The sequence below is a fragment of the Pleurodeles waltl genome, chromosome 8 (assembly GCF_031143425.1).
Source record: "Pleurodeles waltl isolate 20211129_DDA chromosome 8, aPleWal1.hap1.20221129, whole genome shotgun sequence".
NCBI classification, from domain to species: domain Eukaryota; kingdom Metazoa; phylum Chordata; class Amphibia; order Caudata; family Salamandridae; genus Pleurodeles; species Pleurodeles waltl.
In genome coordinates, this window is record NC_090447.1 from 129,653,335 (window position 1) to 129,676,911 (window position 23,577).

Sequence of the window (23,577 nt, forward strand, 5' to 3'; positions counted from 1 at the left end):
GTCAAACACATCTGCACCTACATTGCTTTCCCCCAGGTGGATGATTTGGCCACTGAGAATGCAGGATTCTATGAAATGGGATATATACCCAATATTATTGGGGCGTTTGACAGAACACATATTGCGTTTGTCCCCACCCCACCAGAATGAACCGGTGTTCAGGAATCGGAAGAGCTTCCACTCACTCAATGTACAAATGGTGTGCTTGGCGGACCAGTACATCTCCCACGTCACTGCCAAGTATTCTGGGTCGGTGCATGACGTCTTTGTCCTGAGGAATAGCAGCATCCCGCAGCTGATGGCACAACTACAAAGGCACAGAGTGTGGCTCATAGGAGAGCCTGAGTGCCCACTGTTAGAAATGGGGTCTTTGGTTGGCAGTCCGTTACCCCCTGTCCAAGCAAGGACCCTCACTCTAGTCAGGGTAAGTCACACACAATCCAAATTATTCTGTGCCCACACTCTGGTAGCTTGGCACTGAGCAGTCAGGCTTAATTTAGAAGGTAATGTGTAAAGTATTTGTGTAATAAGTGATGCAATAACACAGTAGAACACCACAAAAATACACCACACAGTGTTTAGAAAAATATATAATATTTATCTGGTAAGCTGCAGGTCAAATATGATCAAGATGCAATAACTATATGTTGCAATATTACTGTAAAAATAATATCAAGTGTCTTTAGTCTCTTAGAAAGCAAAAACTGTCTCTTGCAAGCAAAAAGTACCTGGTTTGCGTTCAAATTCTCTGCAAGGGACCACGGAGGAGCAGATGCGTGGCAAACGGGGAGGTGTGCGTCGGTTTTTCCAGCGCAAACTGATGATGCGTCGTTGATTTTTCACACAGGAAAGGCTTTGCGTTAATTTCCGGCACGAAGACTGGTATCCTGCTCTCAGGAAATCAGGCTGCATCGTTCCGGCTCGGCTTTGCGTCGATCCAGTGGGCTGTGCGTCAAATTTCCGGTTGCAATGCTGGTGCTGCGTCGATCTTCTCCTTGCAAAGTTGGGCTGCGTCGTTCCAGTTCGGCGTGCAGTGATTTTCTCACCGCAATACAGGCTGTGCATCATTTCTTGCAAGCTGTTCGTCGATTTTCACCGCACAAGAAGTTCTTTTGCAGAAATGAAGTCTTTTTGTTCCTGAGACTTCAGGGAACAGGAGGCAAGCTCTATCCATGCCCTTGGAGAGCACTTCTCAGCACAGCCAGAGAGCAGCAAGGCAGCAGGGCGAGAGCAAGGCAGCAGTCCTTCTCAGAAAAGCAGTCCAGGTGAGTCTTTTCGGCAGCCAGGCAGATCTTCTTGGCAGGTTGCAGGTTCTGGTTCAGGGTTTCTTCTCCAGGAAGTGTCTTGTGAAGTAGAAGTGTCTACCTCAGAAGTGTCTGAGTTGGTAGGGTCAGATACCCTGCTTAAATACCCAAATGTGCTTTTGAAGTTGGGGAGACTTCAAAGAGTGGCTTAGTAGTGCACAAGGTCCCCTTTCAGTTCCATCCTGTCTGCCAGGGTCTCAGTAGGGGGTGTGGCAGTCCTTTGTGTGAGGGCAGGCTACTGTCCTTTGACATGTAAGTGTCAGGCCCTCCAACCTCCCAGCCCAGGAAGACCCATTTAATATGCAGATGTGTGCAAGTGTGACTGAGCATCCTGTGAGGGGGTTGTCTGAGTGAACTGCACAATGGAGCTGTCAACTGACCCAGCCAGACGTGGATTGTAAGGCACAGAAGGATTTAAGTGTAGAGAAATGCTCACTTTCTAAAAGTGGCATTTCTAGAATAGCAATATTAAATCCAACTTCACTGATAAGCAGGACTTCTATTACCATTCTGTCTATACTAAATATGACCTGGTTACTCCTTTCAGATCAGAATCTACCACTCAAAGAGTATATGAGGGTAGCCCTAATGCTATCCTATGAAAGGAGCAGGCCTCACAGCAGTGTAACATGAATGTAGGAGTTTTACACTACTAGGACATATAGAACACACTTGTCCTGCCTTTTACCAACATAGCACCCTGCCCTATGGGATACCTAGGGCCTACCTTAGGGGTGACTTATATGTAGAAAAAGGGGAGTTTAAGGCTTGGCAATTACTTTTAAATGCCAATTCGTAGTGGCAGTGAAATTGCACACACAGGCCCTGCAGTGGCAGGCCTGAGACATGGTTAGGGGGCTTCTTATGTGGGTGACGCAACCAGTGCTGCAGCCCACTTGTAGCATTTAATTTACAGGCCCTGGGCACATGTAGTGCACTTGACTAGTGACTTACAAGTAAATTAAATAAGCCAATTGGGTATGAGCCAATGTCACCATGTTTTAAGGAGAAAGCACATGCACTTTAGCACTGATTAGCAGTGGTAAAGTGCGCAGAGTTCTAAAGCCAGCAAAAATTAGGTCAGAAAAAGAGAATGAGGAAGGCAAAAAGTTTTGGGGTGACCCTGCAGAAAGGCCATTTTCAACACCCACCCAATGTATGTCAGTATATGCCTTCTGGTGTTAACCCCATACCATTGTGTAAGGCTAATGTTTGTCGCTCAATACTTGCAGGTGACTCAGGTTACCCAAACCTATCGTGGCTCCTGACCCCTGTGAGGAATGCCAGGACAGGGGCTATAAATCATTACAATAATGCACATTGGCGAACCAGGAGAAGTATCTAAAGGACCTTTGGCCTCCTGAAGGGCAAGTTCAGATGCCTGCAACTGACAGGTGGATGCCTGTGCTACACACCTGAGAAGGTTTGCCAAATAGTAGTGGCATGCTGCATGTTGCACAACCTGGCCCTCAGACGCCAGTGCCTTATCTGCAGGAGGAGGAGACTGCAAATGCCCCTGTGGCAGCAGTGGACCCTCAGGACAGTGAGTATGAGGAGGCAGAGGATGAGGATGTGGACAACAGAACATCAGCTATACGTCAATCCTTCCAACGACACACAGATGAGACAGTTTAACTGACCATTCCTCTGACTGTTGTTTTATCTGTGTGGCTGTAGCAGGATGGCATTGACTTCCTTTGCATCTCAACTTACTGTCACCCATGGCTTCTCATTTTGAGGATGTTGGTGATATTACAACAGTGTACTGATGCGATGACTACAGACAGCTACAGGTCATTAATTGTGTGCTATCACAGTTTTCAGACCATTTGCACATGATGTGACTGTTTCCATAAATGCACATTTTCACCACATAAAACTCTATCAGTAAAGTTGTGTTCAAGGGTGTTTATTGTATTGCAAATAATTGTTGAGAAAGTGCAATGGAATGAGCTGATGGTAGAGCAAAGTCCAGGGTATGGTTCCATTCTGTTTGTAGCACAGGTCCAGTGTCTAATGGGCCATAGGAAGGGGAGCAAAGGCAGTTCAAAGTGGACAAGGTTACAGGGTGGGACACAAGGGGGACATTCAGGAGGGTCTTTTTTCCTAACAGTGGTCTTGGTCTTGGCAAGTGTCTCTGGCTTCTGTCTGGGTCGCAGGGATCATTTGCGGGGTGGTTCACCTTCTGCAGGGGGAGGGGTGCTTGTGGCATGTGGTTCCTTTGGCAGGGCCTCCTGCCCACTAGCTGCAGTGGACGTGAAGGGCTGATTAGTAGGCTGGCTAATGGTAGGGGCCCACTGGTGTGCTGTCCATTCCCTCATGTTGTTGGCCATGTCTGCCAGCACCCTTGCTATGGAGATCATGGTGGTGTTGAGGGCCTGCTAATCCTCCCTGATCTCCTGATGGTGTTCCTCCTGCAGCCGCTTGTTCTCCTGCATGTTGCTAAGGATCTGGCCCATCTTGTCCTGGGATTGTTGGTAAGACTCCAGGACATTAGTGAGTGCCTCCTGGAGAGTCGATTCCCTGAGCCTGTCCTCCCCTGGCGCACAGCGGTCCTTCCAGTGTCTCTGTACCCCTGTGCCTCTGTCCCCTGAAAGGTGTGCCCACTGGCACTGACCGCAGGACCCTGATTGTTTTGGGTGTGAGGTGTGGACTGGGATCCTTGTACAGGTGGGCACACTGCTGATTGACGTGTCCTGGGGACAGAGGATGGGGACGTTGGGTGGGTGCTGTGGTGTTGGATACTGATGAGGGAGGCTCTGTAGTGGACTGTGAGTGGGCTGGGGAGGACAACTGACCAGTGGTCCCTGATGGGCCAGGTAGTTCATCCAGATGTCCAGAGTTACTGTCATCACTGGGGGCATCTTCTGTTGGGGGACTGGTTAGACGTGGCACCTCCTCTCTGCTGAGATTGGCTGGGGCATCTGTGGGGATGTAAGAGATGTATTATGCTATATGTCTGTGGCAAATTGTACATCGCTGGCTTCCTCTCTATCGTTGCTGTTGCCCTCCCACCTTTGTTTATGTATGGTGATGTATTGTGGGATTGTTAGTTCTCCATGCTGTGCATGCTTTTGTGATGGGTGTCCATGCAGAGCTGGAAGGGTTGTCCATGCATTTGTATAGCATGCAGGGCTAGGCATTGAGGGTAGTCATATGTGTAGGTGCCGGCTATGGGATGGAGTGGAGTGATGGGAGTGCGGGTGAGGGGGTGTGATGGCATGCAGGTATGAGGGTGATAAGTAGTAAATATTGACTCACCAGGGTCCATTCCTCCGGCAAATCCAGTGAGTCCCTCAGGATGTAGTATTGCCAAGACTTGCTCCTCTCATGCTGTGAGCTGTGGGGAAGGAGGTGGGGGTCCACCGCCAGACCTCTGTATGGCGAGCTGGTGCCTTGCTGCCACGGAACGTACCTTCACCCAGAGGTCGTTCCACCTCTTCCTGATGTCGTCCCTTGTTCTTGGATGCTGTCCCACAGCGTTCACCTTGTCAACAATACTCTGCCATAGCTCCATCTTCTTGCCAATGGATACTTGCTGTACCTGTGCTCCAAACAACTGTGGCTCTACCATGACTATTTCCTCCACCATGACCAGCAACTCCTCATCAGTGAAACGGGGGTGCTTCAGTGGGGACATGGGCGTTGTGTGGTGTGTGTTGGTGAGAGGGTGTTGAGTAATGTGGTTGGGTGTGTGATGGATGTGTGGGTGTTTGTGGTGTGTGTGTCTAGTTGTCTCAGTGGTCTTGGTTTCAGTCAGGTGGCAATAATTGGTGTTCGTAAAGGGCTGTGGGTACTGTGGGTGTGTGTGTTTTATAGTGCTGTGGGTGTGTGTGGTGTGTGTATCAGTGTCAAGTGTGTGATTTCGGTTTTGGCCAATGTAGTGTTGTTTTGTATGTGGGTGTCATTTCTGAGTGTGCTGGTGTGTACCGTCAATTGTTTAGCACCATTGAATGTCCGGCGTAGTGATTTGTGGGTCATAATGTGGTGGGCGTTGTTTTGTTGGCATAACGGTATGGGTGTTGGTAAGGACACTTTACCACTGACCTTTGGGCTGGCGGATTTGTGTATGTGGCAGTATTCTGTCCGATTTGTGTGTGTGTCATAATATGGCAAACAGATATCTGCCACCGCAGCGGTATGTTGGCTGCCATCTCCACGGCGGTAAGCGGGATTTACTGCCAATGTCAAAATGAGGGCCAAAGTCTTTATCCCACTGCTGCCACCAAATGTAAAAGGCAGGCCCTCTATGTAGTCTGCAAAACTAGGCACACTATGCAGGTGGTCCAGGCAGCCACACGTTGGTTTCCAGAGGTAAAATGTAGACCACCTAATGTTCCAATTTTTAAGGTAGCTGGTCGAGCAGTTAGGCTAATCAAGGAGATGTGCTAATTATTGGCTGTATTCACAAATCCAATCATGCACCACACACACTCAATGAATAACTCGAGACCAGATTTTATAAAAATGCTTCAGATGCATATATATATACATATATACATTTTAAGACCAAAATCTTTAGAATACGTTAAGTACTTTTCTTGTTATGACTTTTTGAAGTTTAAATAAAGTTAGTCTTTCTGTGCGTAAATGCGCACCATAGGAATGAATAGGCAGTCACTTTTAAAAATGCATTAAAATTTTGCACAGTCGGGTTACCAGTCTCTTCTCTTGCAGGGTGGCCGGAGTAGTTGGTGGGCACGCAGTGCCAGCTGGAGATCCTCAGGCGGATCCCGGTTCTGGCGGGAGCAGCGTTGGAAAGTCTCTTGGCACAGGGCCATCTGGAGGGACCACTTGGAAAAGGAGCTAGTTTGCATATTTAAAGTTGGTGCCTGGGGGTCCTCTTGGGATGTTGTGGTCACAAGGGTTTGAGAACCCCGAACACACAGCAGACCCCGCGATGCAAGGCGCAAGTCAGCCATGTGCAGGGTGAATCGGAGGTCTTGAATGCTGTGCCTAAAAGTGCCATTTGGAGCTGGAGATTATGCAGGATGTTGCAGGCTCTCTGGCGGGAGGTCCAGGGTATCACTTAATTCCATCGACTGGGGCTTCCTCCTGGTCCAGTTGCAGCTCTGGGGGAGTTGTTGTTGATGATGTCCGATGTGCACAGGTCAGTACTCTGGGTATTGCCACAACTTGGCCACAGGAGGGCGCTGTGCCACCAAACAGAGCACACTTGTAGATCTCATCCGGGCTGTTGTTGGTGTGTCATTGGGTCCAGCTGCAACTTCCAGTTGAGGAGTTGTTGTCCGGACGATGAAGTGTCCCTGACCAGGTTGCATGTTCCTGTGGGTATTGAGTGGTACCTCCACTCAGGAGGGTGTTCTAGGGCTATTTACGAAGCCTGAAGGTCCTCGGGGTCTCTTGAGGTCAGTCTAGTGGTCAGCTCCTCCGCATCGGCGATTGTCGGTGCACTGGTGCACTCTTGGAGCCTCTTCTGGTGCAGCAGGTCCCCTATTCTCACCTTGGCGGGTTCTTTGGTGCTGTCTTCTTTTTCCCGGACTAATCTGAAATCTTGGTCTAGGGGAGCCCACTAAATACTGAATTTAGTGGGCATTTTAGGGGGAACCTGGTAGTGTTCAATGGGACACCTACCTTTGGGTGGTTACACCCACTACAGTGACCACTTCCTGTGGGATGGGTCACTTCTCTAAACCCTACTGGATATTTTCCTGCCATCCAACATGGAGGAAAATAAGATACAGGGTCCACGTCGCCTGCAAGCCCCTAGGGGTGGTGCATGTTCAGTGAGGCCACTCCTCCTACCCTTTGTCTGGTTTCCTGCCTTTGCTCCCACCAAGAGTGTGGGTTTGCAAGGGGGGAAGACCTCTGCTGCTAGCACCAGGCCTGGAGGCATGTTTCAGGGTCTGTAGTCCTTTGAAGCTCACCACCAGGGTGTTGCACATTCCTGAGGGAGGGGTGTTAGCTGCTCCACCCAGGACGGGCATTGTCTTACAAACCAGAGAGCCATGGCTCTCCCACAGGTTTGTATATTGACCATCTGGAAGTGGCAGGCTGGATTGAACCAGTCATCAACTATGCCAGGTTAGGTTAGCTTTTGCAGGGGCATCTCTAAGGTGGCCCCTGGGTACACTTTAGGGTTAAATCCAATACTGGTACCAGGTTGGATTTAATATTCTGAGTTGTTTGATACCAAACAACATAGGGTTCTGAGTAGCCATTATGTAGCTGGGAAACTCGTATTGACCAGTGTCCAGAACATATATTTAAATGGCTGCTCTGTTCACTCACTATGTACCAGGTTTGCAAAGGGAACCGTGGGGGAATATTGCTCATGCAATTATGCCCTCACATATAGTATGGTGCACCCTGCCTTAGGGCTGTAATGCCTACTAGAGGGGCGACTTGCCCATAACATATGCAGTGTAGGGTGGACAGGGCACACAGAGAGTATGTCATGTCGAGTTTGTATTTTAGGTTTGCACCAGGACACTGGGTAGCTAAGTACCTTTTACTAGGAACTTATAGTGGTAGTTAAAGGCTTTATCCAATTACTTTTATAATGTTTTAGGGAAAGAACACTGGCACTGGGAACCTGGTTAGCAGGTTCCCAGTGTACTCCAGTCCAAGTTGCATTCAGAAACCAGGCAAAAAGTGGGGGGCCACAGCAACAAGGTGCCAGTTTCTCACAGACATACTGTGACAACAACCGGCTGTGTGGATCCCCTCTCCTGCTGACCTGCTTGGATCCTGCATCACGGGTGGTAGACTGAAGTGGTACCAATGATCCTCTCTTCCAACTGTCCAACTGGTGTGAAGGTAAGCCCTTGCCTGCCCACTCAGGACCGTACCCCCGTGCACCATGTCATTTGCAGCTGCCAAGGCTTGCTGGCATCCTTCCTCCAAGAGCTTCATGCATTGTGCAGTTCCAGCCCCCAGCACTCCTTCCTGTGACACACAGCTCCCTGAGTGGTTCTCTGATGGCGTGGGAGCCTTTCTCATAGTGCTGTGTGGGCCTCTTCTATGACTCTCCTGTCCCTGTCGTGTGGGACTCCTGCGGGCACTGCCAGGTCTTCTGTGTGCTCTCTGTGACCCCTCTGACTCCGCCTCCTGGGTAGAGTCCAACTGGTCGCTCTTGGTCCTTGAAGGTGACATTTTCCGCTAACCGCGAGCTTTGTGTGGACCACGGCTTGTTGGCAGACTTCGACGACGCAAACCCGACTGCAATCTTCCATCCGGTGTGGGACATCACCTGCATCATCCAGGAACCCAAGTTTGTCTTTTTGGATGCAGTGCTGACTCTTTCTCCTCACCGGTGGTTCACTTCTTGCACCTTCATCCTGGTTGGTTGGGGCTCTTGCCCTTCCTGGACTCTTCTGTGCTTCTAGGACTTGGTCCCCTCTTTCCACAGGTCCTCTGGTCCAGGAATTCAATGTTGGTGTCTTGCAGTCTCTTCTGGGTTTTGCAATATTCTTCTGTTCTTCTTAGTGTGTGTTCCAGGAACCTCACTGTGATTTACTTCTGCTTTCCTGGGTGCTGGGGTGGGTTGTGGTACTTACCTTTTGCTTTCTAAGTACTGCCAGCTCCCCTCTACACACTACACTTACCTAGGTGGGGGACCGTCTTTCGCATTCCACTTTCTTATTATATGGTTTGTGCTCCCCCAGGACTATTTCTCTCTATTGTGATTTTCACTAATTGCACTGTTTTCTAAAAGGTTTTATGCCAATTTCTGCATACTAGTGTATATCATTTGTGTATTACTTACCTCCCAAGGTAATATATCCTCTATGGTATTTTTGGTATTTGTGTCACCAAAATAAAGTACCTTTATTTTTGTAACTCTGAGTGTTTTCTTTCATGTGTGTGAGTACTGTGTTACTACAGTGGTATTGCATGAGCCTTGCATGTCTAGATAAGCCTTGGCTACTCATCCACAGCTACCTCTAGAGAGCCTGGCTTCTAGACACTGACTACACTACACTAATAAGAGATAACTGGACCTGGTATAAGGTATAAGTACCATAGGTACCCACGACACACCAAGCCAGCCTCCTACCACACACCAATATTTCGCTTATGTATGTCTTGAAAAGGAACCAAAAGTCACCCGGGAGGGAAAAAGATTGAGCAGGGGCTGACAGCGTGCTCAACTCATGCACCTGCCTGCCTTTGCTGCCTTTACTGGGCTCCTGCTTAGATGGTCTTTTCTGCCGCTTAGATATTCTCTCCACTGTCACCTCCTGGGCACATAAAACAGAGGCTTGAAGGGAGGCATTCATGAGGTAAGAATCCTCTATATGGGTGTAGTAGATGTCCCTTACCCCTCGATACTGGGCCCCTAGGAGTCCTGGCATCCACTTGGCAAGTTGGGTGCTGGCATTGAAATTCCAGTGGCACTGTTGTGTAAGGGCCCATTTGCACCCAATCAATCAATCATGGCTGATGAAAGAGTTAATGGAAGAGGTGCCAGGAGATTCTTTGCTGTTAAGAAGCGGCGCCTCCCAGTCTGTTTAATTTAATGTGATGCAAGGTCAACAACTCTTACTAAAACAATGTAGATCATTGTACCTGAATACTTGGTTTGCAAGTCCATCCTTCCTTCTGGAACTGCCTTTTTTTCCCCCATGGCCTATGATAAAAAGTCCCAAAACTAAAGTCCACAGGCCAAGAGATGGGGCCAGGCTTGGTCTCTGGCGGGCTGTGACAGGCTAAGAAGGGCCCGTCTTGGACTGGTCTTCACATGGGCACAAACCCAGGTGTGTCCCACAAGTGTACCGTACTGCGGGGACATGACTGCTCTTATCTACCATGTAAGGGCCCACCCTGGACATGCGGAGGCTGGAGAACGAAGTCCCACCCTAGCCGCTATGGCCCAAACAAAGACTCCAGCCGGGTCGGCGTGTCATTGAGTATCTATTTTCACTCATGTCGCTCACATAACTAGTGAAAACAATAATATTGTAACCTCTTACTAAACAAGTAAATAGGGGAAAATATCAAGACACAAAATACGACTACATTAATATCACCCAAAAATAATTCTAATGTCAAAACATAGCAATAAAAACACGTCACATTAATAAAAAAATAAAAAATAAACTTTAAACAGAAATATTCCAACAATATTATAACAATTTTACATTACTAAAAAACCTAAATTACTCCCCCAAAAATATACACTTTAATACATCAAAATATTAATAAAAATATGTTTACAAAAATACTAACAATTAAACATTAGGCAAAAATCATTACAAATATATACATAAATAATTCATCCAAAAAACGAGAATATTAAAATAACTATTCAAGATTATAAAATAAAGACTAATTAGCATTCTCCATAAAAGACAATAACTGAAAAGAATGCAAACTAAATGAACACTAATCAATAAAAACAAACCGTACAGCAAAGTAACCAATAAAATTATACAATCAATTAAACTAACAGTATAAAAGACATACACAAATGTAACTGTTGACTACACCAAAAGCTACAAGAATTGTGGCGGCAGATTTTCCAAATAGAACCTGAAAACACAAGTGGAAAAATATATACAACTTCCTTCTAAAGTAAGTTAAACATTTATTTAAACTAACTTATAAAATAACAATTTATAAACTGTAAAATAATAAATAACTAACAAAACACTTTACTGCGTTTATGTCTTAAACTCTGTATACAGCAAAAGAAAATGCAACAACATCAAGATGCTGCTAATCTACAGAAATCAACAGCAATCACGTTCCTGGAAAAAGGCACACAAAAAGTCAGTACAAAATAACTAAATACCAACTCACCCTAAAATAGTTAAAATACAATTAAACTCCCTCAGCCCTACTAAGTACCAATAAACAAACATTTAACATAAAACTAATGCATTTTTTCCACCAATAGAAAAGGAGCCACCTGACCCACGTAGCAACAACCACAACAGAAAAACTGAAAACAGACTGCAATTACCAGCATGAACACATGTAAGCATATCATAGGAAACAAGTACCGAAATTGTGTTTGTCTTTAATAAATGTATTATAATTTTTTAACACTTAAATCTTTGTATTATTGTAGTTTCAGACATAATGACAGAAAACGCAAGATACATCACATCACAGAAAGGGGAACATTTACTTGCTCATTTGAGCTATACATATTGCACTTGCAACCAAGAAAGTACAAGCTGCTTAACCATCAATCTGAAATGTACTAAATATTACTCTAGTGCTTGCTATGGGGGGGCCACTACGAAAGATGACATTATATGTCACCAAAATCGAAGCAAGACGTGTACTACAAGATATAGGAGAGGCAAATACTAGCTTCTGAGAGCCCAAAACTAAAATAGTAAAGGTCATACTCTCTAAAGTCCCCAAACACATCTCAGGCCAGCTACTAGCTATACCCACCTTAAAACACGTAACAACACAAACTCAAAAATTCACCTGTGACAACCTTCCTACCCCTAAAAAGTACTAAGATTGCCAAAATCCTGAACACTTAACCCCTTCGCTGCCAGGCCTTTTCCCCCTCCTGTGCCGAGCCTTTTTTTGGCTATTTGGAGCAGTTCGCACTTAGGCCCTCATAACTTTTTGTTCACGTAAGCTACCCACGCCAAATTTGCGTCCTTTTTTTCCAACATCCTAGGGATTCTAGAGGTACCCAGACTTTGTGGGTTCCCCAGAAGGAGGCCAAGAAATTAGCCAAAAAACAGTGAAAATTTTGTTTTTTTTTCAAAAAAATTGGAAAAATGGGCTGCAGAAGAAGGCTTGTGGTTTTTTCCCTGAAAAGGGCATCAACAAAGGGTTTGCGGTGATAAAATCACCAGCTTCCCAGCTTTCAGGAACAGGCAGACTTGAATCAGAAAACCCAATTTTTCAACACAATTTTGGCATTTTACTGGGACATACCCCATTTTTACGATTTTTTGTGCTTTCAGCCTCCTTCCAGTCAGTGACAGAAATGGGCATGAAACCAACGCTGGATCCCAGAAACCGCAACATTTTTGAAAAGTAGACAAAAATATGAATTCATCAAGGGGTAATTTGTGTACATCCTACAAGGGTTTCCTACGGAAAATAACAACTGAAAAAGAAAAATATTGAAATTGAGGTGAAAAAAACATCAATTTTTCTCTACGTTTTACTCTGTAACTTTTTCCAGCAATGTCAGATTTTCGAAAGCAATATACCGTTATGTCTGGTGGACTCTTCTGGTTGCGGGGATATATAGGGCTTATAGGTTCATAAAGAACTCTAGGTACCCAGAGCCAATAAATGACCTGCACCCTGCAGTGGGTTTTCAATCTATGCCGGGTATACAGCAATTCATTTGCTGAAATATAAAGAGTAAAAAATAGCTATCAAGAAAACCTTTGTATTTCCAAAATGGGCACAAGATAAGGTGTTGAGAAGCAGTGGTTATTTGCACATCTATGAATTCCGGGGTGCCCATACTAGCATGTGAATTACAGGGCATTTCTCAAATAGATGTCTTTTTTACACACTCTCCGATATTTGGAAGGAAAAAATTTAGAGAAAGACAAGGGGCAATAACACTTGTTTTGCTATTCTATGTTCCCCCAAGTCTCCCGATAAAAATGATACCTCACTTGTGTGGGTAGGCCTAGCGCCCGCGACAGGATATGCCCCAAAACACAACGTGGACACATCACAGAAAACAGAGCTGTTTTTAGCAAAGTGCCTACCTGTAGATTTTGGCCTCTAGCTCAGCCGCCACCTAGGGAAACCTACCAAACCTGTGCATTTCTGAAAACTAGAGACCTAGGGGAATCCAAGATGGGGTGACTTGTGTGGCTCGGACCAGGTTCTGTTACCCAGAATCCTTTGCAAACCTCAAAATTGGGCTAAAAAAACACATGTTCCTCATATTTCTGTGGCAGAAAGTTCTGGAATCTGAGAGGAGCCACAAATTTCCTTCCACCCAGCGTTCCCCCACGTCTCCCGATAAAAATGATACCTCACTTGTGTGGGTAGGCCTAGCGCCCGCGACAGGAAACGCCCCAAAGCGCAAAGTAGACACAGCCAAATTTTTGAACGAAAACAGGTGTTTTTTGCAAAGTGCCTACCTGTAGATTTTGGCTTGTAGCTCAGCCGCCACCTAGGGAAAACTACCAAATCTGTGCATTTCTGAAAACTAGAGACCTAGGGGAATCCAAGATGGGGTGACTTGTGTGGCTCGGACCAGGTTCTGTTACCCAGAATCCTTTGCAAACCTCAAAATTTGGCTAAAAAAACACATGTTCCTAACATTTCTGTGGCAGAAAGTTCTGGAATCTGAGAGGAGCCACAAATTTCCTTCCACCCAGCGTTTCCCCATGTCTCCCGATAAAAATTATACCTCACTTGTGTGGGTAGGCCTAGCGCCCGCGACAGAAAACGCCCCAAAGCGCAACGTGGACACATCCAAATTTGTGAAGGAAAACAGAGGTGTTTGTTGCAAAGTGCCTACCTGTAGATTTTGGCTTGTAGCTCAGCCGCCACCTAGGGAAACCTACCAAACCTGTGCATTTCTGAAAACTAGAGACCTAGGGGAATCCAAGATGGGGTGACTTGTGTGGCTCGGACCAGGTTCTGTTACCCAGAATCCTTTGCAAAACTCAAAATTTGGCTAAAAAAACACATGTTCCTCACATTTCTGTGGCAGAAAGTTCTGGAATCTGAGAGGAGCCACAAATTTCCTTCCACCCAGCGTTCCCCCATGTCTCCCGATAAAAATGATACCTCACTTGTGTGGGTAGGCCTAGCGCCCGTGACAGGAAATGCCCCAAAGCGCAACGTGGACACAGCCAAATTTTTGAAGGAAAACAGAGGTGTTTTTTGCAAAGTGCCTACCTGTAGATTTTGGCCTGTAGCTCAGCCGTCACCTAGGGAAACCTACCAAACCTGTGCATTTCTGAAAACTAGAGACCTAGGGGAATCCAAGATGGGGTGACTTGTGTGGCTCGGACCAGGTTCTGTTACCCAGAATCCTTTGCAAACCTCAAAATGTGGCTAAAAAAACACATATTCCTAACATTTCTGTGGCAGAAAGTTCTGGAATCTGAGAGGAGCCACAAATTTCCTTCCACCCAGCGTTCCCCCACGTCTCCCGATAAAAATGATACCTCACTTGTGTGGGTAGGCCTAGCGCCCGCGACAGGAAACGCCCCAAAGCGCAACGTGGAAACATCCAAATTTGTGAAGGAAAAAAGAGGTGTTTTTTGCAAAGTGCCTACCTGTAGATTTTGGCTTGTAGCTCAGCCGCGACCTAGGGAAACCTACCAAACCTGTGAATTTCTGAAAACTAGAGACCTAGGGGAATCCAAGATGGGGTGACTTGTGTGGCTCGGACCAGGTTCTGTTACCCAGAATCCTTTGCAAAACTCAAAATTTGGCTAAAAAAACACATGTTCCTCACATTTCTGTGGCAGAAAGTTCTGGATTCTGAGAGGAGCCACGAATTTCCTTCCACATAGCGTTCCCCCACATCTCCCGATAAAAATGATACCTCACTTGTGTGGGTAGGCCTAGCGCCCGCGACAGGAAACGCCCCAAAGCGCAACGTGGACACATCCAAATTTGTGAAGGAAAGCAGAGGTGTTTTTTGCAAAGTGCCTACCTGTAGATTTTGGCCTGTAGCTCAGCCGCCACCTAGGGAAACCTACCAAACCTGTGCATTTCTGAAAACAAGAGACCTAGGGGAATCCAAGATGGGGTGACTTGTGTGGCTCGGACCAGGTTCTGTTACCCAGAATCCATTGCAAACCTCAAAATATGGCTAAGAAAACACATGCTCCTCACATTTCTGTGGCAGAAAGTTCTGGAATCTGAGAGGAGCCACAAATTTCCTTCCACCCAGCGTTCCCCCACGTCTCCCGATAAAAATGATACCTCACTTGTGTGGGTAGGCCTAGCGCCTGCGACAGGAAACGCCCCAAAGCGCAACGTGGACACATCCAAATTTGTGAAGGAAAACAGAGGTGTGTTTTGCAAAGTGCCTACCTGTAGATTTTGGCTTGTAGCTCAGCCGCCACCTAGGGGAACCTACCAAACCTGTGCATTTCTGAAAACTAGAGACCTAGGGGAATCCAAGATGGGGGGACTTGTGTGGCTCGGACCAGGTTCTGTTACCCAGAATCCTTTGCAAACCTCAAAATTTGGCTAAAAAAACACATATTCAAAACATTTCTGTGGCAGAAAGTTCTGGAATCTGAGAGGAGCCACAAATTTCCTTCCACCCAGCATTCCCCCACGTCTCCCGATTCAATTGATACCTCACTTGTGTGGGTAGGCCTAGCGCCCGCGACAGGAAACGCTTCAAAGCACAACGTGGACACATCCAAATTTGTGAAGGAAAACAGAGGTGTTTTTTGCAAAGTGCCTACCTGTAGATTTTGGCTTGTAGCTCAGCCGCCACCTAGGGAAACCTACCAAACCTGTGAATTTCTGAAAACTAGAGACCTAGGGGAATCCAAGATGGGGTGACTTGTGTGGCTCAGACCAGGTTCTGTTACCCAGAATCCTTTGCAAAACTCAAAATTTGGCTAAAAAAACACATGTTCCTCACATTTCTGTGGCAGAAAGTTCTGGAATCTGAGAGGAGCCACAAATTTTCTTCCACCCAGCGTTCCCCCACGTCTCCCGATAAAAATGATACCTCACTTGTGTGGGTAGGCCTAGCGCCCGCGACAGGAAACGCCCCAAAGCGCAACGTGGACACATCCAAATTTGTGAAGGAAAACAGAGGTGTGCTTTGCAAAGTGCCTACCTGTAGATTTTGGCTTGTAGCTCAGCCGCCACCTAGAGAAACGTACCAAACCTGTGCATTTCTGAAAACTAGACACCTAGGGCAATCCAAGATGGGGTGACTTGTGTGGCTCGGACCAGGTTCTGTTACCCAGAATCCTTTGCAAAACTCAAAATTTGGCTAAAAAAACACATGTTCCTCACATTTCTGTGGCAGAAAGTTCTGGAATCTGAGAGGAGCCACGAATTTCCTTCCACCCAGCATTCCCCCACGTCTCCCGATAAAAATGATACCTCACTTGTGTGGGTAGGCCTAGCGCCCGCGACAGGAAACGCCCCAAAGCGCAACGTAGACACAGCCAAATTTTTGAAGGAAAACAGAGGCGTTTTTTGCAAAGTGCCTACCTGTAGATTTTGGCCTGTTGCTCAGCCGCCACCTAGGGAAACCTACCAAACCTGTGCATTTCTGAAAACTAGAGACCTAGGGGAATCCAAGATGGGGTGACTTGTGTGGCTCGGACCAGGTTCTGTTACCCAGAATCCATTGCAAATCTCAAAATTTGGCTAAAAAAACACATGTTCCTCACATTTCTGTGGCAGAAAGTTCTGGAATCTGAGAGGAGCCACAAATTTCCTTCCACCCAGCGTTCCCCCACGTCTCCCGATAAAAATGATACCTCACTTGTGTGGGTAGGCCTAGCGCCCGCGACAGGAAACGCCCCAAAGCGCAACGTGGACACATCCAAATTTGTGAAGGAAAACAGAGGTGTGTTTTGCAAAGAGCCTACCTGTAGATTTTGGCTTGTAGCTCAGCCGCCACCTATTGGAACCTACCAAACCTGTGCATTTCTGAAAACTAGAGACGTAGGGGAATCCAAGATGGGGTGACTTGTGTGGCTCGGACTAGGTTCTGTTACCCAGAATCCTTTGCAAACCTCAAAATTTGGCTAAAAAAACACATATTCCTAAAATTTTTGTGGCAGAAAGTTCTGGAATCTGAGAGGAGCCACAAATTTCCTTCCACCCAGCGTTCCCCCACGTCTCCTGATAAAAATGATACCTCACTTGTGTGGGTAGGCCTTGGCCCCCGCCACAGGAAACGCCCCAAAGCGCAACGTGGACTCATCCAAATTTGTGAAGGAAAACAGAGGTGTTTTTTGCAAAGTGCCTACCTGTAGATTTTGGCTTGTAGCTCAGCCGCCACCTAGGGAAACCTACCAAACCTGTGAATTTCTGAAAACTAGAGATCTAGGGGAATCCAAGATGGGGTGACTTGTGTGGCTCGGACCAGGTTCTGTTACCCAGAATCCTTTGCAAAACTCAAAATTTGGCTAAAAAAACACATGTTCCTCACATTTCTGTGGCAGAAAGTTCTGGAATCTGAGAGGAGCCACGAATTTCCTTCCACCCAGCGTTCCCCCACGTCTCCCGATAAAAATGATACCTCACTTGTGTGGGTAGGCCTAGCGCCCGCGACAGGAAACGCCCCAAAGCGCAACGTGGACACATCCAAATTTGTGAAGGAAAACAGAGGTGTGTTTTGCAAAGTGCCTACCTGTAGATTTTGGCTTGTAGCTCAGCCGCCACCTAGGGAAACCTACCAAACCTGTGCATTTCTGAAAACAAGAGACCTAGGGGAATCCAAGATGGGGTGACTTGTGTGGCTCGGACCAGGTTCTGTTACCCAGAATCCATTGCAAACCTCAAAATTTGGCTAAGAAAACACATGTTCCTCACATTTCTGTGGCAGAAAGTTCTGGAATCTGAGAGGAGCCACGAATTTCCTTCCACCCAGCGTTCCCCCACGTCTCCCGATAAAAATGATACCTCACTTGTGTGGGTAGGCCTAGCGCCTGCGACAGGAAACGCCCCAAAGCGCAACGTAGACACAGCCAAATTTTTGAAGGAAAACAGAGGTGTTTTTTGCAAAGTGCCTACCTGTAGATTTTGGCTTGTAGCTCAGCCGCCACCTATGGAAACCTACCAAACCTGTGCATTTCTGAAAACTAGAGACCTAGGGGAATCCAAGATGGGGTGACTTGTGTGGCTCGGACCAGGTTCTTTTTCCCAGAATCATTTGCAAACCTCAAAATTTGGCTAAAAAAACACATGTTCCTAACATTTCTGTGGCAGAAAGTTCTGGAATCTGAGAGGAGCCACAAATTTCCTTCCACCCAGCGTTCCCCCACGTCTCCCGATAAAAATGATACCTCACTTGTGTGGGTAGGCCTAGCGCCCGCGACAGGAAACGCTTCAAAGCGCAACGTGGACACATCCAAATTTGTGAAGGAAAACAGAGGTGTTTTTTGCAAAGTGCCTACCTGTAGATTTTGGCTTGTAGCTCAGCCGCCACCTAGGGAAACCTACCAAACCTGTGAATTTCTGAAAACTAGAGACCTAGGGGAATCCAAGATGGGGTGACTTGTGTGGGTCGGACCAGGTTCTGTTACCCAGAATCCTTTGCAAAACTCAAAATTTGGCTAAAAAAACACATGTTCCTCACATTTCTGTGGCAGAAAGTTCTGGAATCTGAGAGGAGCCACAAATTTCCTTCCACCCAGCGTTCCCCCACGTCTCCCGATAAAAGTGATACCTCACTTGTGTGGGTAGGCCTAGCGCCCGCGACAGGAAACGCCCCAAAGCGCAACGTGGACACATCCAAATTTGTGAAAGAAAACAGAGGTGTGTTTTGCAAAGTGCCTACCTGTAGATTTTGGCTTGTAGCTCAGCCGCCACCTAGAGAAACGTACCAAACCTGTGCATTTCTGAAAACTAGAGACCTAGGGGAATCCAAGATGGGGTGACTTGTGTGGCTCGGACCAGGTTCTGTTACCCAGAATCCTTTGCAAAACTCAAAATTTGGCTAAAAAAACACATGTTCCTCACATTTCTGTGGCAGAAAGTTCTGGAATCTGAGAGGAGCCACGAATTTCCTTCCACCCAGCGTTCCCCCACGTCTCCCGATAAAAATGATACCTCACTTGTGTGGGTAGGCCTAGCGCCCGCGACAGGAAACGCCCCAAAGCGCAACGTAGACACAGCAACATTTTTGAAGGAAAACAGAGGTGTTTTTTGCAAAGTGCCTACCTGTAGATTTTGGCCTGTAGCTCAGCCGCCACCTAGGGAAACCTACCAAACCTGTCCATTTCTGAAAACTAGAGACCTAGGGGAATCCAAGATGGGGTGACTTGTGTGGCTCGGACCAGGTTCTGTTACCCAGAATCCATTGCAAATCTCAAAATTTGGCTAAAAAAACATGTTCCTCACATTTCTGTGGCAGAAAGTTCTGGAATCTGAGAGGAGCCACAAATTTCCTTCCACCCAGCGTTCCCCCACGTCTCCCGATAAAAATGATACCTCACTTGTGTGGGTAGGCCTAGCGCCCGTGACAGGAAACGCCCCAAAGCGCAACGTGGACACATCCAAATTTGTGAAGGAAAACAGAGGTGTGTTTTGCAAAGTGCCTACCTGTAGATTTTGGCTTGTAGCTCAGCCGCCACCTAGGGGAACCTACCAAACCTGTGCATTTCTGAAAACTAGAGACCTAGGGGAATCCAAGATGGGGTGACTTGTGTGGCTCGGACCAGGTTCTGTTACCCAGAATCCTTTGCAAACCTCAAAATTTGGCTAAAAAAACACATATTCCTAAAATTTCTGTGGCAGAAAGTTCTGGAATCTGACAGGAGCCACAAATTTCCTTCCACCCAGCGTTCCCCCACGTCTCCCGATACAAATGATACCTCACTTGTGTGGGTAGGCCTAGCGCCCGCGACAGGAAACGCCCCAAAGCGCAACGTGGACACATCCAAATTTGTGAAGGAAAACAGAGGTGTTTTTTGCAAAGTGCCTACCTGTAGATTTTGGCTTGTAGCTCAGCCGCCACCTAGGGAAACCTACCAAACCTGTGAATTTCTGAAAACTAGAGATCTAGGGGAATCCAAGATGGGGTGACTTGTGTGGCTCGGACCAGGTTCTGTTACCCAGAATCCTTTGCAAAACTCAAAATTTGGCTAAAAAAATACATGTTCCTCACATTTCTGTGGCAGAAAGTTCTGGAATCTGAGAGGAGCCACGAATTTCCTTCCACCCAGCGTTCCCCCACGTCTCCCGATAAAAATGATACCTCACTTGTGTGGGTAGGCCTAGCGCCCGCGACAGGAAACGCCCCAAAGCGCAACGTGGACACATCCAAATTTGTGAAGGAAAACAGAGGTGTGTTTTGCAAAGTGCCTACCTGTAGATTTTGGCTTGTAGCTCAGCCGCCACCTAGGGAAACCTACCAAACCTGTGCATTTCTGAAAACAAGAGACCTAGGGGAATCCAAGATGGGGTGACTTGTGTGGCTCGGACCAGGTTCTGTTACCCAGAATCCATTGCAAACCTCAAAATTTGGCTAAGAAAACACATGTTCCTCACATTTCTGTGGCAGAAAGTTCTGGAATCTGAGAGGAGCCACAAATTTCCTTCCACCCAGCGTTCCCCCACGTCTCCCGATAAAAATGATACCTCACTTGTGTGGGTAGGCCTAGCGCCTGCGACAGGAAACGCCCCAAAGCGCAACGTGGACACATCCAAATTTGTGAAGGAAAACAGAGGTGTGTTTTGCAAAGTGCCTACCTGTAGATTTTGGCTTGTAGCTCACCCGCCACCTAGGGGAACCTACCAAACCTGTGCATTTCTGAAAACTAGAGACCTAGGGGAATCCAAGATGGGGGGACGTGTGTGGCTTGGACCAGGTTCTGTTACCCAGAATCCTTTGCAAACCTCAAAATTTGGCTAAAAAAACACATATTCCTAACATTTCTGTGGCAGAAAGTTCTGGAATCTGAGAGGAGCCACAAATTTCCTTCCACCCAGCGTTCCCCCACGTCTCCCGATACAAATGATACCTCACTTGTGTGGGTAGGCATAGCGCCCGCGACAGGAAACGCCCCAAAGCGCAACGTGGACACATCCAAATTTGTGAAGGAAAACAGAGGTGTTTTTTGCAAAGTGCCTACCTGTAGATTTTGGCTTGTAGCTCAGCCGCCACCTAGGGAAACCTACCAAACCTGTGAATTTCTGAAAACTAGAGACCTAGGGGAATCCAAGATGGGGTGACTTGTGTGGCTCGGACCAGGTTCTGTTACCCAGAATCCTTTGCAAAACTCAAAATTTGGCTAAAAAAACACATGTTCCTCACATTTCTGTGGCAGAAAGTTCTGGAATCTGAGAGGAGCCACGAATTTCCTTCCACCCAGCGTTCCCCCACGTCTCCTGATAAAAATGATACCTCACTTGTGTGGGTAGGCCTAGCGCCCGCGTCAGGAAACGCCCCAAAGCGCAACGTGGACACATCCAAATTTGTGAAGGAAAACAGAGGTGTGTTTTGCAAAGTGCCTACCTGTAGATTTTGGCTTGTAGCTCAGCCGCCACCTAGGGAAACCTACCAAACCTGTGCATTTCTGAAAACAAGAGACCTAGGGGAATCCAAGATGGGGTGACTTGTGTGGCTCGGACCAGGTTCTGTTACCCAGAATCCATTGCAAACCTCAAAATTTGGCTAAGAAAACACATGTTCCTCACATTTCTGTGGCAGAAAGTTCTGGAATCTGAGAGGAGCCACAAATTGCCTTCCACCCAGCGTTCCCCCACGTCTCCCGATAAAAATGATACCTCACTTGTGTGGGTAGGCCTAGCGCCTGCGACAGGAAACGCCCCAAAGCGCAACGTGGACACATCCAAATTTGAGAAGGAAAACAGAGGTGTGTTTTGCAAAGTGCCTACCTGTAGATTTTGGCTTGTAGCTCAGCCGCCACCTAGGGGAACCTACCAAACCTGTGCATTTCTGAAAACTAGAGACCTAGGGGAATCCAAGATGGGGGGACTTGTGTGGCTCGGACCAGGTTCTGTTACCCAGAATCCTTTGAAAACCTCAAAATTTTGCTAAAAAAACACATATTCCTAACATTTCTGTGGCAGAAAGTTCTGGAATCTGAGAGGAGCCACAAATTTCCTTCCACCCAGCGTTCCCCCACGTCTCCCGATACAAATGATACCTCACTTGTGTGGGTAGGCCTAGCGCCCGCGACAGGAAACGCCTCAAAGCGCAACGTGGACACATCCAAATTTGTGAAGGAAAACAGAGGTGTTTTTTGCAAAGTGCCTACCTGTAGATTTTGGCTTGTAGCTCAGCCGCCACCTAGGGAAACCTACCAAACCTGTGAATTTCTGAAAACTAGAGACCTAGGGGAATCCAAGATGGGGTGACTTGTGTGGCTCGGACCAGGTTCTGTTACCCAGAATCCTTTGCAAAACTCAAAATTTGGCTAAAAAAACACATGTTCCTCACATTTCTGTGGCAGAAAGTTCTGGAATCTGAGAGGAGCCACGAATTTCCTTCCACCCAGCGTTCCCCCACGTCTCCTGATAAAAATGATACCTCACTTGTGTGGGTAGGCCTAGCGCCCGCGTCAGGAAACGCCCCAAAGCGCAACGTGGACACATCCAAATTTGTGAAGGAAAACAGAGGTGTGTTTTGCAAAATGCCTACCTGTAGATTTTGGCTTGTAGCTCAGCCGCCACCTAGGGAAACCTACCAAACCTGTGAATTTCTGAAAACTAGAGACCTAGGGGAATCCAAGATGGGGTGACTTGTGTGGCTCGGACCAGGTTCTGTTACCCAGAATCCTTTGCAAAACTCAAAATTTGGCTAAAAAAACACATGTTCCTCACATTTCTGTGGCAGAAAGTTCTGGATTCTGAGAGGAGCCACGAATTTCCTTCCACCCAGCGTTCCCCCACGTCTCCCGATAAAAATGATACCTCACTTGTGTGGGTAGGCCTAGCGCCCGCGACAGGGAACGCCCCAAAGCGCAACGTGGACACATCCAAATTTGTGAAGGAAAACAGAGGTGTTTTTTGCAAAGTGCCTACCTGTAGATTTTGGCTTGTAGCTCAGCCGCCACCTAGGGAAACCTACCAAACCTGTGAATTTCTGAAAACTAGAGACCTAGGGGAATCCAAGATGGGGTGACTTGTGTGGCTCGGACCAGCTTCTGTTACCCAGAATCCTTTGCAAAACTCAAAATTTGGCTAAAAAAACACATGTTCCTCACATTTCTGTGGCAGAAAGTTCTGGAATCTGAGAGGAGCCATGAATTTCCTTCCACCCAGCGTTCCCCCACGTCTCCCGATAAAAATGATACCTCACGTGTGTGGGTAGGCCTAGCGCCCGCGACAGGAAACGCCCCAAAGCGCAACGTGGACACATCCAAATTTGTGAAGGAAAACAGAGGTGTGTTTTGCAAAGTGCCTACCTGTAGATTTTGGCTTGTAGCTCAGCCGCCACCTAGCGAAAACTACCAAACCTGTGCATTTCTGAAAACAAGAGACCTAGGGGAATCCAAGATGGGGTGACTTGTGTGGCTCGGACCAGGTTCTGTTACCCAGAATCCTTTGCAAACCTCAAAATTTGGCTAAAAAAACACATGTTCCTCACATTTCTGTGGCAGAAAGTTCTGGAATCTGAGAGGAGCCACAAATTTACTTCCACCCAGCGTTCCCCCACGTCTCCCGATAAAAG